Raw genomic sequence first — 12,651 nt, 5'->3', positions numbered from 1 at the left:
TGCCTGGTTTTGATCCGAGAGGAGGTATCCAGTCTCACACCATGCACGAGCACAGCTCGAAGCCCAGCACACTGCTCACCCGTCAATGGTCACCGCGCGAGCGGTGAGAGGGAGGCGAATGGTTAACACACCATCAACCACCCTAGTCTTTGGTGTTCTGGATATCGCCCATGTCGTTAGTCAAAATTATCCCACCACAATTCTTTCTTGCAACTAACACACTCCGTACACATTCCTTCCGACCGGAATGTGGCTGTTCCTCGCACTCGGTAACGGGAGAGGAGGACTCGACGCCGGGACAAGGCGTCGTCGAGGGACCTCCCCCGAAATGGCCATATATGGCCATATATATGTGGCGAAACCGAAATGGCCATATATATGTGCGGCATTCATAAGGGGTCAAGATATAGCTTCACTTAAGTTTTCCTTAAGTGGCACGTGTGTTTACCGCATAATCATGACTATTTTGGTATTAGACTGGCAATTCAGTTGCAAAACACGATTAGCGACAGTGACAGTCATCAGTCGTTCCATATCCATCAAATCGGGACCGCTGAATACGTCACTGAATTCTGATGAATTCTCAATGCTGATTGCGAGATCTAATGGGATCCTGGCTACAAGCCATCCAAACCTACTACAGATGTTCAACCTTTCGCTAGATCAAGTAACCGTGCGTTCGATATTGTTGACGATGACCTGTCTCATCTCAAGTATGAAGGCAGTGTTGAGATCCTGAAATGTCACTAGTTTGTGTACGTGGACGTGGTCCCTTGAGATAATCCCACCGCATGTAGTCCAGGGGCGACAAGCTGGGCCAGTGAGAAGCCCACTATACGGCTGACGTGGCCTTCCAAGAAACTACCCCGCCAACCAGTCTAGTAAGACTCGTAGCGTGTGCGGTGTCTCCCTGTCCTGTTGGAGCCATCTTTGTCCTGATCGATCCCATAAAGTTGTCCCATGACCCCCAAAAGGGTATCAGAGCGGTAGCGATGTAGTGCCCCGAGGTGGTATTGACGGGTTCTCGTTCACCGCTAAGAATAATATTGTGCGGAGCCAAGACTGACGAGTGTGAAATCACGAATGATTAGCCTTGTTTTTTATCATGTTTTTCATTGCGGGCAACGAAATCCCACCACACTCCTGATTGCAAGAGTAATACAGTTGTCCCGCATTGTCAGGGATCTTGGATGCTGCGATAGATTAACCGACACGATGATCGGTCTCAAACGACTCCTGGTGTAATAGCTGCTCGAAGAGCGTGACCTAGAAACCACGTGCGTGCACATTAGTGCATGTCAACAAGGCCCCCGAACTGCTCCGCCTCCTCACCAGCTCACCAGGCTCTGCAACATGTCCTTCCGTTGCACAAGAGCAACGGAAAACTATCAGCTCCCTTTTCCACGCATGGGACAATTGCGGACAATTTGGTCGTTTTTTCGCTCGTTTTTGAGTCGCCAGCGTGGAACGTGGTGCCCAAGGATGTAAAATGTTCGCCGCGGTATGATTGGTGGATTGGTAGTCTCTGTTCAGTAAACGGTGGGTAACTTTGTTCCGGGATACCTTACAAATGGCGTCGCGAAGCGAGGGTATATATATATATATATATATATATATATAATGCCTTTATATGTACATACATATGTGCATATATAACGAGGGCTTAGAATTATATGTTACAAAAGCACGAACGGAAAAGCTAAGGATGAAGTACGTGATACACTTGGCCACTTCTCCGCTTCAGACAGCTTAATGACATGGGTGAATATAATTGGCTGCAAATGCTAGATTGGAAGGCGTAAAACCAACCAAATTACTTTGTGCGTTTTGGCCTCCAACTTATACAACTAAGCTCCACATCAGTGTCTCAAGACACCAATGGCATCAATGGCGAAGTCATGTATCCCCTACAGGCTCTTTCGATACATTGTACATACACAATAGTAGCTCTCTAAGATATTTTCCGCCTGAGATGTGCGGGCTTTGGTGTTCAGCTCTCAGTCCTGCTTCTGTTCACGCTCACGGAACCCCAGTATAAAAGTTAAAAGGAGGTGTTTCACATTTGTTTAGGGTGCCAGCTGAAATAGCCGTTTTCAGGATCATTCGGTACAGCTAGCAGTCTTGTCGTTTACACCAAAACGTCTAACGTTTCACGCTACCCACCACCCTTACGTATGCGTGAACATTGTGCACGTGCTTTTACTTTGTTCTGTGTGTTTGTACAAAAATGACATAGCTTATCGGTAGATGTATTGAATAACAATCACTCCATAAAGTACATGCAGCTGGCTCATCATTGCACCCAGCCAAAATTTACCAGCTCTAGCTGGCGTTTCAGTTACTTTTTTGCTCGATGTCGCTCTAGTTGTACGCAATCGCCTTGTGGACGAGTTTGTAAGTGGGCTGCGGTGGTAAGGGTGGCGGGCGTAGGCGTGGTCGTAGCGGGCCTCACCCTCGTACGTGACCTCAGCGGCGTAGCCAGAGTAGGCATCAGCGACGTTGTAGGCCACCTTCAGGGCATGACCGTTGGGAAGGACACCATAGTAAGTGCCCTGGGTACCAGTGTCCTAGAATTGCCGACATCTGCAGCTGTGCGTCAAATGCAGGGTTTTCACGCATCCCTTATACTTTTGGTCTCACCACCACACCACGAAAGCAGAGCCTGGCGCAAACGCCAGCAAGGCCTGGTAGACCACTTTACTCCACGTATTTCTTTTTTGCCGAGTAAACTTGACCAATAAATTGCACCACTCCCGAAATGCAGGAGTGAAAAGTTCAAGAAATGTCTTTTAAATTAAACTTACCAGATGAATATCACCATTTGGGCACTTAGATTACCAGATTTTAAGTGAAATTAGCTGATTACAAAATTCTGCGAGAAAAGTACTAGTATTTATATTTATTTAGCTACTTTTGTTTTTGTTGGTATTAAACGAGCGTGATACCACTTTATTCTTCCCTTCTTTTTGATTGCCTTTGGAGGTACCATCTGTTGCTTAAAATTTTGACCAATTTCTCTGCAAGATGCTCCAACTGCAAACTTGTACGTATTTCAAGCATAAATTGGATTAATTCGCCAGGCGCCCAAACTTGTTTGATATGCACCCAAGCGTGAACAATTCACAGGGAATGAAGGAGGTGATCTGAAGCACGGAGCTTATTTTTACCGCCAGTTTTGCCCTTTTAAGCCTTCGGTTAACCATTTCCTTGGTTCATGGCGGTGCTCAAAAACGATATATCTAGCCTTTCGAGTTTCTGACTCACCAGGCTACCTGGCAAGGCTAAGCTAATGCTGCCATATGGAGCCTTGGGGCAGACCTGACGCAGCTAATACAGAAGTGTTTGATGGCGAAAATCTGCCTTCTGGATATGTTTGGCATGGACACCTCTTACTTGCTTGGCATTTTAATCTCGCAGGTTGGTGGGGATGATTGATATTTATATTTGGGGGAAAGTGAGATGACTATCTGCCAGCGGATCATGCAAAAGGTAATGCTTTTTTCTCCTTTTTTTTGGGGGGGGGAGAAAGAACAAGCCAGTGAGTGTCCTGTAGACCAAGTACTTACTTATTTTACCTGCTTTCAACACATGATTGGTAACCAGAGTTTGCCATTTTCTGTTTTAACCGATCCAGCTTTGTCATAAGACAAATTATGATGCCACGAAGCATGCAATGGGCTTATTTTGTTCCATATTTTTGGTTACTTGTCCCCAAACTTTTTTAAGTGTTCCCTCACGGCTGCTTTAACCAGATGTTTTATATAGTTGTCGTGGTTTGCTGAACGTCAAATGACTACTGTATATATGCACTATGTCTTTAACACGGAGATAATCTAAACTGCATAGCACTTATGATATGATTAAATATTAGTATGTAACAAACCGTCAGACCATCCCATTTAAAATGTGAAGCCAACACCTCAAACTTTGTGATTAAAAATGAATAAACAAGCCCAAATAAATGCATTTGCTGCAGCTGAAAAGGCAAGCAGCAATACTGGCATGGTCATCTTAAAGTTATGTTTCTTTTGGAGAAGAGAGATTGTGTTGTGGAGCATACCCATTATTGCCCTTGACATAGGTTAACCATGACAATCAAAATAGGCTGTTCAAAGTGCTTTAAAGTGTTTTAATTTGTGTGCTGTCAAGTTAATCTGATGTCAACCAGCATTCACAAATGAACTGAATAAAAATTCAAATTGAAACCAGCTAAAACTAGCTTTAGGTATCATGCTTTTATCACAAGTGCTGCTGTCAACAGATAGGTGAGTTGAGATGATGTGCATTATATGGGCTACTCTAAGTTAGGTTAAATTGGTCAAGTGCATGGCAAGTGGCAATAGGAATTGTGCAAGAATCAGTGACTTACAACTGCTGCTGTGATGCGAACAGGTTACACAGGATGAGATGATGCAAGACCTCTTTAGGTTAGGCATAGGCTACTTTCAAGGAAATAAGCATTAGTATTTTTTAAGAAACAATGACATAATGTTTTTTTTCCCTGACCCCATCTTGACAGAACCCAGATATGTATACTGTGTTTGACTTGGTGATGGGCTGGTGTGTAGGAGTCCAATATTGTTTTTTGTTTGAGTGTTTTATGCTTGTTGAATTTTCTGTTGTTATATTGTTATTGAATTCCTCTGCTTCGTTTTGTTTTAAAAGTGCTGTGGAAGGGAACTGAAAAGTGCAGCATCAAAGTATTGGTGTTAATAATTTGTTATGCTCATAATACTGTCATGACATTACTATGATTTAATACGCGCCCGGTTGGCCGGCTAGACACCCTTCGGTAGGGTGTGGGGGTTCAATTTGAACCCCGCTGTGAGATCTCGTGAACTAAGAAAGCTAGATGCACCAAATTTAAGGGTGTCTTGACCTATACGCAAACTCACTTAGGTTAAGGTTTCAGCTTCTTAGGCCATGATCTTCAGGTCGAATAAGGTCAAACAAAGTCAAATTCCGCTTTGGTCTCCAGAGCGCACCCAGAACCAAGGCAACTGTCCCTAAGCAAAAGGTCACAAGCCCATTTGAGGTCATTGACCTTGTTTGACCCTTTGAAGGACATGGTGACCAAAATGATACAAGACTGTTCGAGTTTTGCATTTGAATAAGCGACAAAGTTACGCTAGGCAGTATGTTCCTAAAACAAAAAGTTCGACGTGGGTCATCTTGGGTCAATGGCCTGTTCTGACCTCTAAGAAGTCAATTGGAGATGTATATTGCGGTTTCAGCTGTCAGTCAATTCGAAATGAGCACCAGAAACTAACCCATACAGCAAGCTCTAGAGTAATAAATCAGGTTGGTTTTGACCTTGGTCTGACCTTCATACCTGACCTCAGGCCAACGTAATTTGCTCATTCAATATTTGTGGTGTCTAGCAAAGCATCTCAGAGATGTATGTCTTCGTCAAGCACTCTGTTATCGTATCAGATTGAACGGTTTCCTAGAAATTGCCTTCTCTGAAACTATGGCTTAATTTGACCTGTCGTAGGTCAGCCATCGTACAAGGGACATCTAAAATTGGTATGTCAAGTAATCTGCTATGCAATTTTCTACAGCTATGCCAAATTTGGCGCGGCTGCGCCACGCCGTTCAGAAGCCATTCGGGAAAAGACTTCGGGGGTCCCCTTCTATTCCAGCGTGCGTTAATGTATTCTGTTTCACTTTATAGGCCTAAGATGTTGAAAAACGAAATAGTATTATCAGGTTCGTCATCTTACATCCATGCCAACTTTGAATAGATGTCTTTGTTTGCGAAAGCATCAGTCACGAGTTCATAAGTTCCATCTTTTGTGAATTGATTTTTTAACTTCCGCACGGTCTTTTTGCGATGGAATTTTTCACTCCCACCCTGGTTCAAAAGCGATTTTAACTCCCTGCTGGGTACTGTAGCCATCACGGCCCTCCTGAGCGGTGAACTGGGGCTCGTAGCTGCACACGCACACACACATGCACACGCTGGAGACGCAGCTTTTTCCAAAATATTGGCTCACAGCCCGGCACGCCTCCGCACGCTAGGTATGCAGCCCGCAAAAGCCCGCTCTGCTACAATGTTAGGCCGGCATCAACCCGCGTATACCTGACAATATCCGCTGTGTCAGTTCACCTTTATTTAAACCCAACCATATTGTACCTAAAATGTCATATAAGTGGCATCTCTTGCAAAACATTGTTTGACTGACATCACCGATATTGTTTAAAGAGGAGTGATCCAAGTACCTGGGCTATAACATTTATACTGTACTAAAGAAGACGTTTATGCGCTGTGATGCCAGGTTCTTGATACAAATGAGAAGGTAGAGTGGGATTTAAATTGACTCGTCACCAAAATATGTCAAAGGCTTCACCGTCCTAACCCATCTCAATAGACCACAGACCCTGTCCTCTAAAGTTGCATGCATCATCCAATATGTGTACACCGAGAGAGTTAGGTATGCTGGATGTCTCGGGGTGATAGGAAGTGGCCGCAGCTCATCACATTGTGCATAAGCACAAAACCCATTCCAACGCGGCACAGCCGCTGCTCTGTAATGAGGTGTATTCAAGAACTAGACGCAGGCTCTTATATGTTGTTTGCTGTACGTTACTGGATACACCATGAAACAACACGGAATAAACAGCATATGGCAGCATCCAGATTGTCCACACATCTCTCTCACCACAAAGAACTCTTTCTACATTTCACAAAGCCTGATAACTGCCATTTTCGATTTGTTTCGCATATTTCATTGGCGTCATATGTCGATTTGGCAATGTTATACAGACCACACACATATAGAGATAGCAGGAGAGAGAGAACAATGATCTGCACCATGAGGCACTTGCGCATCTCGTAGATCACTCCGTGCAGTTCACAGCCCAGCCCTTAAGACCTGAGCCTCTCTGGCTTCTGAGCTACACGACCGCAAAGATGTGCGGACTGTTCCAGGGAACTAGTTTAAGGTCACCCAGGCCTCCTGACGCCATAATAACATCATTGAAATCTTGTCATTCCATAGGCTATGCGGTGACGTAACTATTAACGCAATGAGGTAAACATCTGCTTGACAGAGAATGGTTCTGTCTAGGGCAGTCTTTTCCACTCAAAAGCGCACCAATAGCTTTAAGTGAGTAGGGTTTCTCCATGTCTGATAGTTGCTTCCATATCCTCAATTGTGGGACATACCCGTTAGTGCCGTAACGTTCCCAGCTGGTGCAATTTGAAGACGCGGTGACAAGAGATGTGTATCACGCCATGTTCAAATGTTTTAACCTTCTTTCCAGACATCTTTTGCAACAGAATTTCGGGACCCATTTTATGTGCCATTAAAGTGTTTTTTCGGCGTCCTCTTGAGACACATAAGACGTCCCATGCATAATACGAAGACACGTCTTCAGGTGATTAGAACGTATATGGATGCATTGCAGACGTCATTTTGGGTCGTCTTTCAGGAGCATTTACGACGATGCCAACCTACTTTTTACGGCCATAACTAAAAAGTTGTTACGAGGAAATGGCCAAACATGATGCCTGAAGAACTCCTTTATGCCATCACAGATGCCACACCATAAAGACCATAACAGTAAAGATATTAGTATCTATCGGCAGTCAGTACCGCATCGTGTTCCTAATACAGTAGAGAATTTCAGCATAATGTTCAGGCTGTGTCAATGCACTGTGAGCCTGGCTCTGATGTCAACAGCGTGTTAAACATGAGAGCGAGAGAGACCGCGCCCATGTTTGGTACCAGGCGTTGAACTGAACCTAATAAGTGTCAAGGCGAAATTTAGAAGCACATAGCGACTTACTGAGAAAAATGCAAGATCAAGGACATGATGGCGATTAAAGTTGTCTGGGAAGGTCAAACTGCCTGCATAGATACCTTCAGTGTTTGATATTATTGATTCCATCCATCAGAGGTTAAAGCCACTGGGGCTGGTGCTATCGGTGCAAAGATGTTAGAGAATGTTGCGCGATATATTCAGTAACGATCATTTCATAACTACATTCGACCAGTTTTTATGTCTGCTGGAGCTCGTTTTCTAGTAGTGGGACGCAGCCGACTTGACGGCGGGCTTGTAGCTGGGCTGCGGGTGGTAAGAGGGGCGGGCGTAGGCCTGGTCGTAGCGGGCATCACCCTTGTACGTGACGTCAGCGACGTAGCCAGAGTAGGCATCAGCGACGTTGTAGGCCACCTTCTGGGTACGGCCGTCGGGAAGGACAACAGAGTAAGAGCCCTGGGTACTGTAGCCATCACGGCCCTCTTGAGCGTTGAACTGGGGCTCGTAGTCCCCGTAGCCGTGGACGTCGTAGTTGAAGTGGTACTTGGGCGGCTGATCGTAGCTCTGCTGGTGGGCCGGAGCGTAGCTGGGCTGGCGGTGAGCGGGGGCAGGGGCGTAGCTGGTCTGATGGTGGGCCGGGGCCCTGTAGCCTGGGGCGTTGTCGGCGGCGGCAACGGCCAAAACAGCGACGACCAAGAAGACCTGAAAACGTGCCCCATGTTTTATAGCACTGACAGTCGTTAAACATGTGTAGTTACCTACTGTGTTAATACGTTGGCTTTATCGATGACAGACATGCCTTCACGTACGAAATGATGAGTATTGCCGGTGATATTTTTCTGAGCACGTCTGCAGACGGTATATCAAGACCGCTGTTTCGTCGATGTTCCCCAGAACTGCTGCTGCCCCTTAGAGCACACTGCCGACATAATGTGCAGCAGTATTGTAGACAATAACGATCTGGCAAAGGAAGTGTTTTCCTTTAGAGTATCATGGAAAGACTCCTTTGGTCCCTTCCGCCGAACACACATTGAAGACAATGACTTTTGTTTCACATACGTAGTGGGAACTTTATGACCAGTTCTCTGCTCCACCTTCTGAACACTTGCCTTCATGTTGTGCCGTAGGGTGTGTGGGACCAAGTGATACCAAACGTGGTGGTGTCTCACATTTTATACCACTGCTGGCGGCTGAACGGTCGGCTCGGCTTGTGGGATTCCGCATGGGAGAGAGTGTGAGCGATGGGTGCGGCGTGTGAACTCAGCTCCGGAGACCAGGAACGCACGATATGGGTTAGACTGACCTGTGGTCACCGTGCGACACGCGGAGTTAGGCACAACCGCCGCTGTCGGTTGTTCATCCCCACTTGAAGTGGCAATCCTGCCTGGTAATTATCTTCGGTAAGGGGTTTGCCGTACGCTTTCATCAAGGACTTTTGCCTGGCTGGTCAACACACAAAGCTCTTTGAATGCTCGTAGTGGGCTTGCATCTTTTTTTCGTTGACTGCATGTCTTACTGCTGTCTTATAGCCTGCATGTCAGGCATTGGACCACGCGTAGACAAAGCTGTGACTAGAAAAGTGGTAAAGAACGATGGCAACATTCATGCTACACCAGTGACAAGAGGGGAATTTGTGGAATTTCTGCCCGGCGCCTCAGAATTTCTTCCAAATTTGCACGCATTTAGAACTCATGTGGCAATAGCATGTGAGGATGTTACCATGTGCGACGTCTGATGTCACGCTCAAAGGACATTGACCTTTGGCGATCGCATAGGTACGTTGGTTTCAAGTTTGAAATAACTCTGAGATTGGTAATCGGACAGCTTATTTTGTGTTACACCATTGTGCACAACTGTCACAGATTGCAATACTCTATGCCGAAGTTAGCAGTGACCACATTTTAGCCTTTTACATGTGCTGGTGACATTTACTTGATATATAACGTGGTGAACATACATTTTAGCCTCGTTTCGTAAGTCCAGTCTCTCTGAAATATCCACTAATATATCTTGCACGATCCTAAATACACACTGGAAAAGCAGCATTCTCCAACATATTTGCCCACAGCCCGGTCCGCCTGCCCAGCAAGATATCCAGCCCGCAAAAGTCCGCCCTCCCACAACGTTGATTCCGCGTTAACACGCATATACGTTAGAATTGTTATATGAGCTGTGTCATTTCTCCCTAATTTTAGCCCCATGCATATAGTGCCTAATATATCATGTCAGTGTCATCTCCTGCAAAGCGTTGTTTGGCTAGTATCATTGTTTCAAAGCAGTAATCCAAATGCCTGGGCTATAAAACTTAGGTTGTGCCAAGGTAGACCTTAAGTGCTCTTGTGCCACCTTTCAACTACAAATGAGAAGGAAAAGAGTATAATTCAAAATGGCTGGTGACTAAGATAGGTCAGATACTTCACTGTGCCACCACATCTCAGTAGACCGTAGGCCCTGTGTTGTAAAGTTGCATGCATCATCCGATGCTCTGCACTAACAGAGTAAAATGTGCTGGATGTTTCAAGGGCATAAGAAGTGTTTGCAGCTCCCCACATTGTGCAGAAGCACATACACCATATAAAGGCGCTACAATCGCTACTTTGTAATAACCTGTGTTCAAAAACCAGACGCAAGCTCTTATGCGTCGTTTCCTGTACTTTAGTGGATACATTATGCAGCGATACGGAATATACAGCGCACGACAGTTTTCAAATTGTTCACACAAGTCTCTAGTTACTGAGTCACTGAAGTCACTGAAATCCTGTTATTCCACTGGCTATGCGGTGATCAAGGCGAAGACAAAATATAAGTATTTAGTCGTTAATATCTGACTTTCGTGAATGCGATTTCCAGTCATGACGGCCTGTAATCACTACGTCTGGCACTCACTGGCCCACTTTCCTTTCTTGAGGAAAACCAAGTACTGGTGACCGTTATATGCAGCATTTGCAACGATTGCAAGCGATGGTGGTATAGTGGTGAGCATAGCTGCCTTCCAAGCAGTTGACCCGGTTTCGATTCCCGGCCATCGCACGCATGGTTTCGAGCCAAGTTTTGATCTCAGTAGACCGTAGGCCCTGCGTTGTATACTTGCATGCATCATCTGATGCTCCGCACTGACAGAGTAAAATGTGCTTGATGTTTCAGGGGCATAAGAAGTGTTCGCAGCTTCAGCAGCATAAGTACAGACACTATTTAAGGCCTTACAATCGCTGCCATGTACTAACCTGTGTTCAAAAACCAGACGGAAGCTCTTATGCGTCGTTTGCAGTACTTAAGTGGATGCACCATGCAACAACACGGAATAAACAGCGCACGACAGCTTTCAAATTGTTCACACATGTCTCTGACCACTATCCATGCTTCATCCCACAACCATTGCCGCCGATGATGTGATGCTGTGTCGATCTGGAATGGTTGACACAGATTTCACACAGATACAGGCATTAAAGGAGAGGGAAAAGTTGTTGCACCATTAGGTGCATACCCATCTTGAGATCACTTGGTGCAGTTTACAGCTCTGCTCTTAAGACCTGAGCCTGCCAAGTTTCTCAGCTACACGCCCGCGAACATGTGCAGACAAGTTCGAGAAGACTAGTTCAAGATCACCCAGGCATCCATGGAGCAATAATAACGTCACTGAAATCCTGTTATTCCACTGGCTGTGCGGTGATCCAGGCGAAAGCAACTTATCATTGTCTGGTCGCTTTTATCTGACGTTCGTGAATACTATTTCCAGACATGACAGTCTTCAATTTTCTCTCAGTCAATGTTATGAAAAGTACGACGAAGTAGCCAATAATGCAATGCGGAGGATATCTGCTTGACTCAGAAATCGTCTTGTCTTGGGCAGTCTTTTCCATTCGAAAGTGTACAGGTGCTCATAACCATGTTTCTGTATACCAGATGCCTGCTTGAATACCTTCAATTGTGGAACATACCCCTAACCGTAACGTAATGTTTTCAACTGAATGAATTTTAAGACGCGATAACAAGAGGCTAACAAGAGGTTACAGCGCCATTTTCTTTTCTTTTTTAGCTTCCGTCCAGACGACTTTTGAGACAGGATTTGAGGACCTATTTTTCATGTGACATCAAAACGTTATTTCGGCGCCCTCTGGAGACGCTGAAGACGGCCTTTGCCTCAAAAACCTTCAAGACGTTCTTTGCATACCAGGACGTATCTTCAGGTGATTGGAAGGTATATGAGTGTCTTAAGACGTCATTTTGGGACGTCTTTTAAAACCATTTGCGATGATGCCAACGTATTTCTTGTTTACATGGCTAACAGTTGTTACGAGACAATGGCTAGAATAGGTGCCTCGAAGCAGATCTTTTTGCTATCAGAGATGCCAAACCATAAGGACCATAACAGTAAAGACGGCATTTATCGGCAGTCAGAACCGCACCGCGCCCATAATGCGGTAGACAATTTCAGCATCATAGCTAGTGCTGTGCTAATGCACCATGAGCCCGGCTCTGATGTCAACAGTGTGTTCAATGGGAGAGCTGAGACTATCCCCACGCCTGACACCACACCTTGAACTAAACCCAACAAATGTGGAGATCAATACTCGGGACGAAACAGTGACTTGCTGATAGCGATGCAGTGTCAAGGACCGTGCGACAATCCATTGTCACAAACCATGAATCCAAGGCACATGCATACACAACCATGCGTTGAGGCGGTGATTCCGACACCATCAGACGACAGACCGGCCTGTAATAACTACATCTGGCACTTACTGGCTCACTTTGCTTTCTTGAGGAAAACCAAGTACTGTTGACCGTTACACGTAGCATTTGCGACGAATGCAAGCGATGGTGGTATATTGGTGAGCATAGCTGCCTTCCAAGCAGATGACCCGGGTTCGATTCCCGGCCATCGCA

The 12,651-nt window shown here is 45.4% G+C and overlaps 2 non-coding genes across 2 annotated transcripts; both read left to right on the top strand.

The window, feature by feature from the left end:
- Window positions 1-10,722: 10,722 nt before the first annotated feature.
- On the top strand, window positions 10,723-10,794 carry TRNAG-UCC (transfer RNA glycine (anticodon UCC)). The gene has a single exon. It is a non-coding gene; the product is annotated as a tRNA-Gly (tRNA).
- Window positions 10,795-12,579: 1,785 nt separating this feature from the next.
- On the top strand, window positions 12,580-12,651 carry TRNAG-UCC (transfer RNA glycine (anticodon UCC)). Its single transcript has one exon. It is a non-coding gene; the product is annotated as a tRNA-Gly (tRNA).

The sequence above is a fragment of the Pollicipes pollicipes genome, unplaced genomic scaffold (assembly GCF_011947565.3).
Source record: "Pollicipes pollicipes isolate AB1234 unplaced genomic scaffold, Ppol_2.1 Scaffold_6686;HRSCAF=7923_pilon_pilon_pilon, whole genome shotgun sequence".
Taxonomy (NCBI): Eukaryota; Metazoa; Arthropoda; class Thecostraca; order Pollicipedomorpha; family Pollicipedidae; genus Pollicipes; species Pollicipes pollicipes.
The sequence above is the reverse complement of the archived record's forward strand: the minus strand, read 5'-3'. Positions and strand labels throughout refer to the sequence as shown.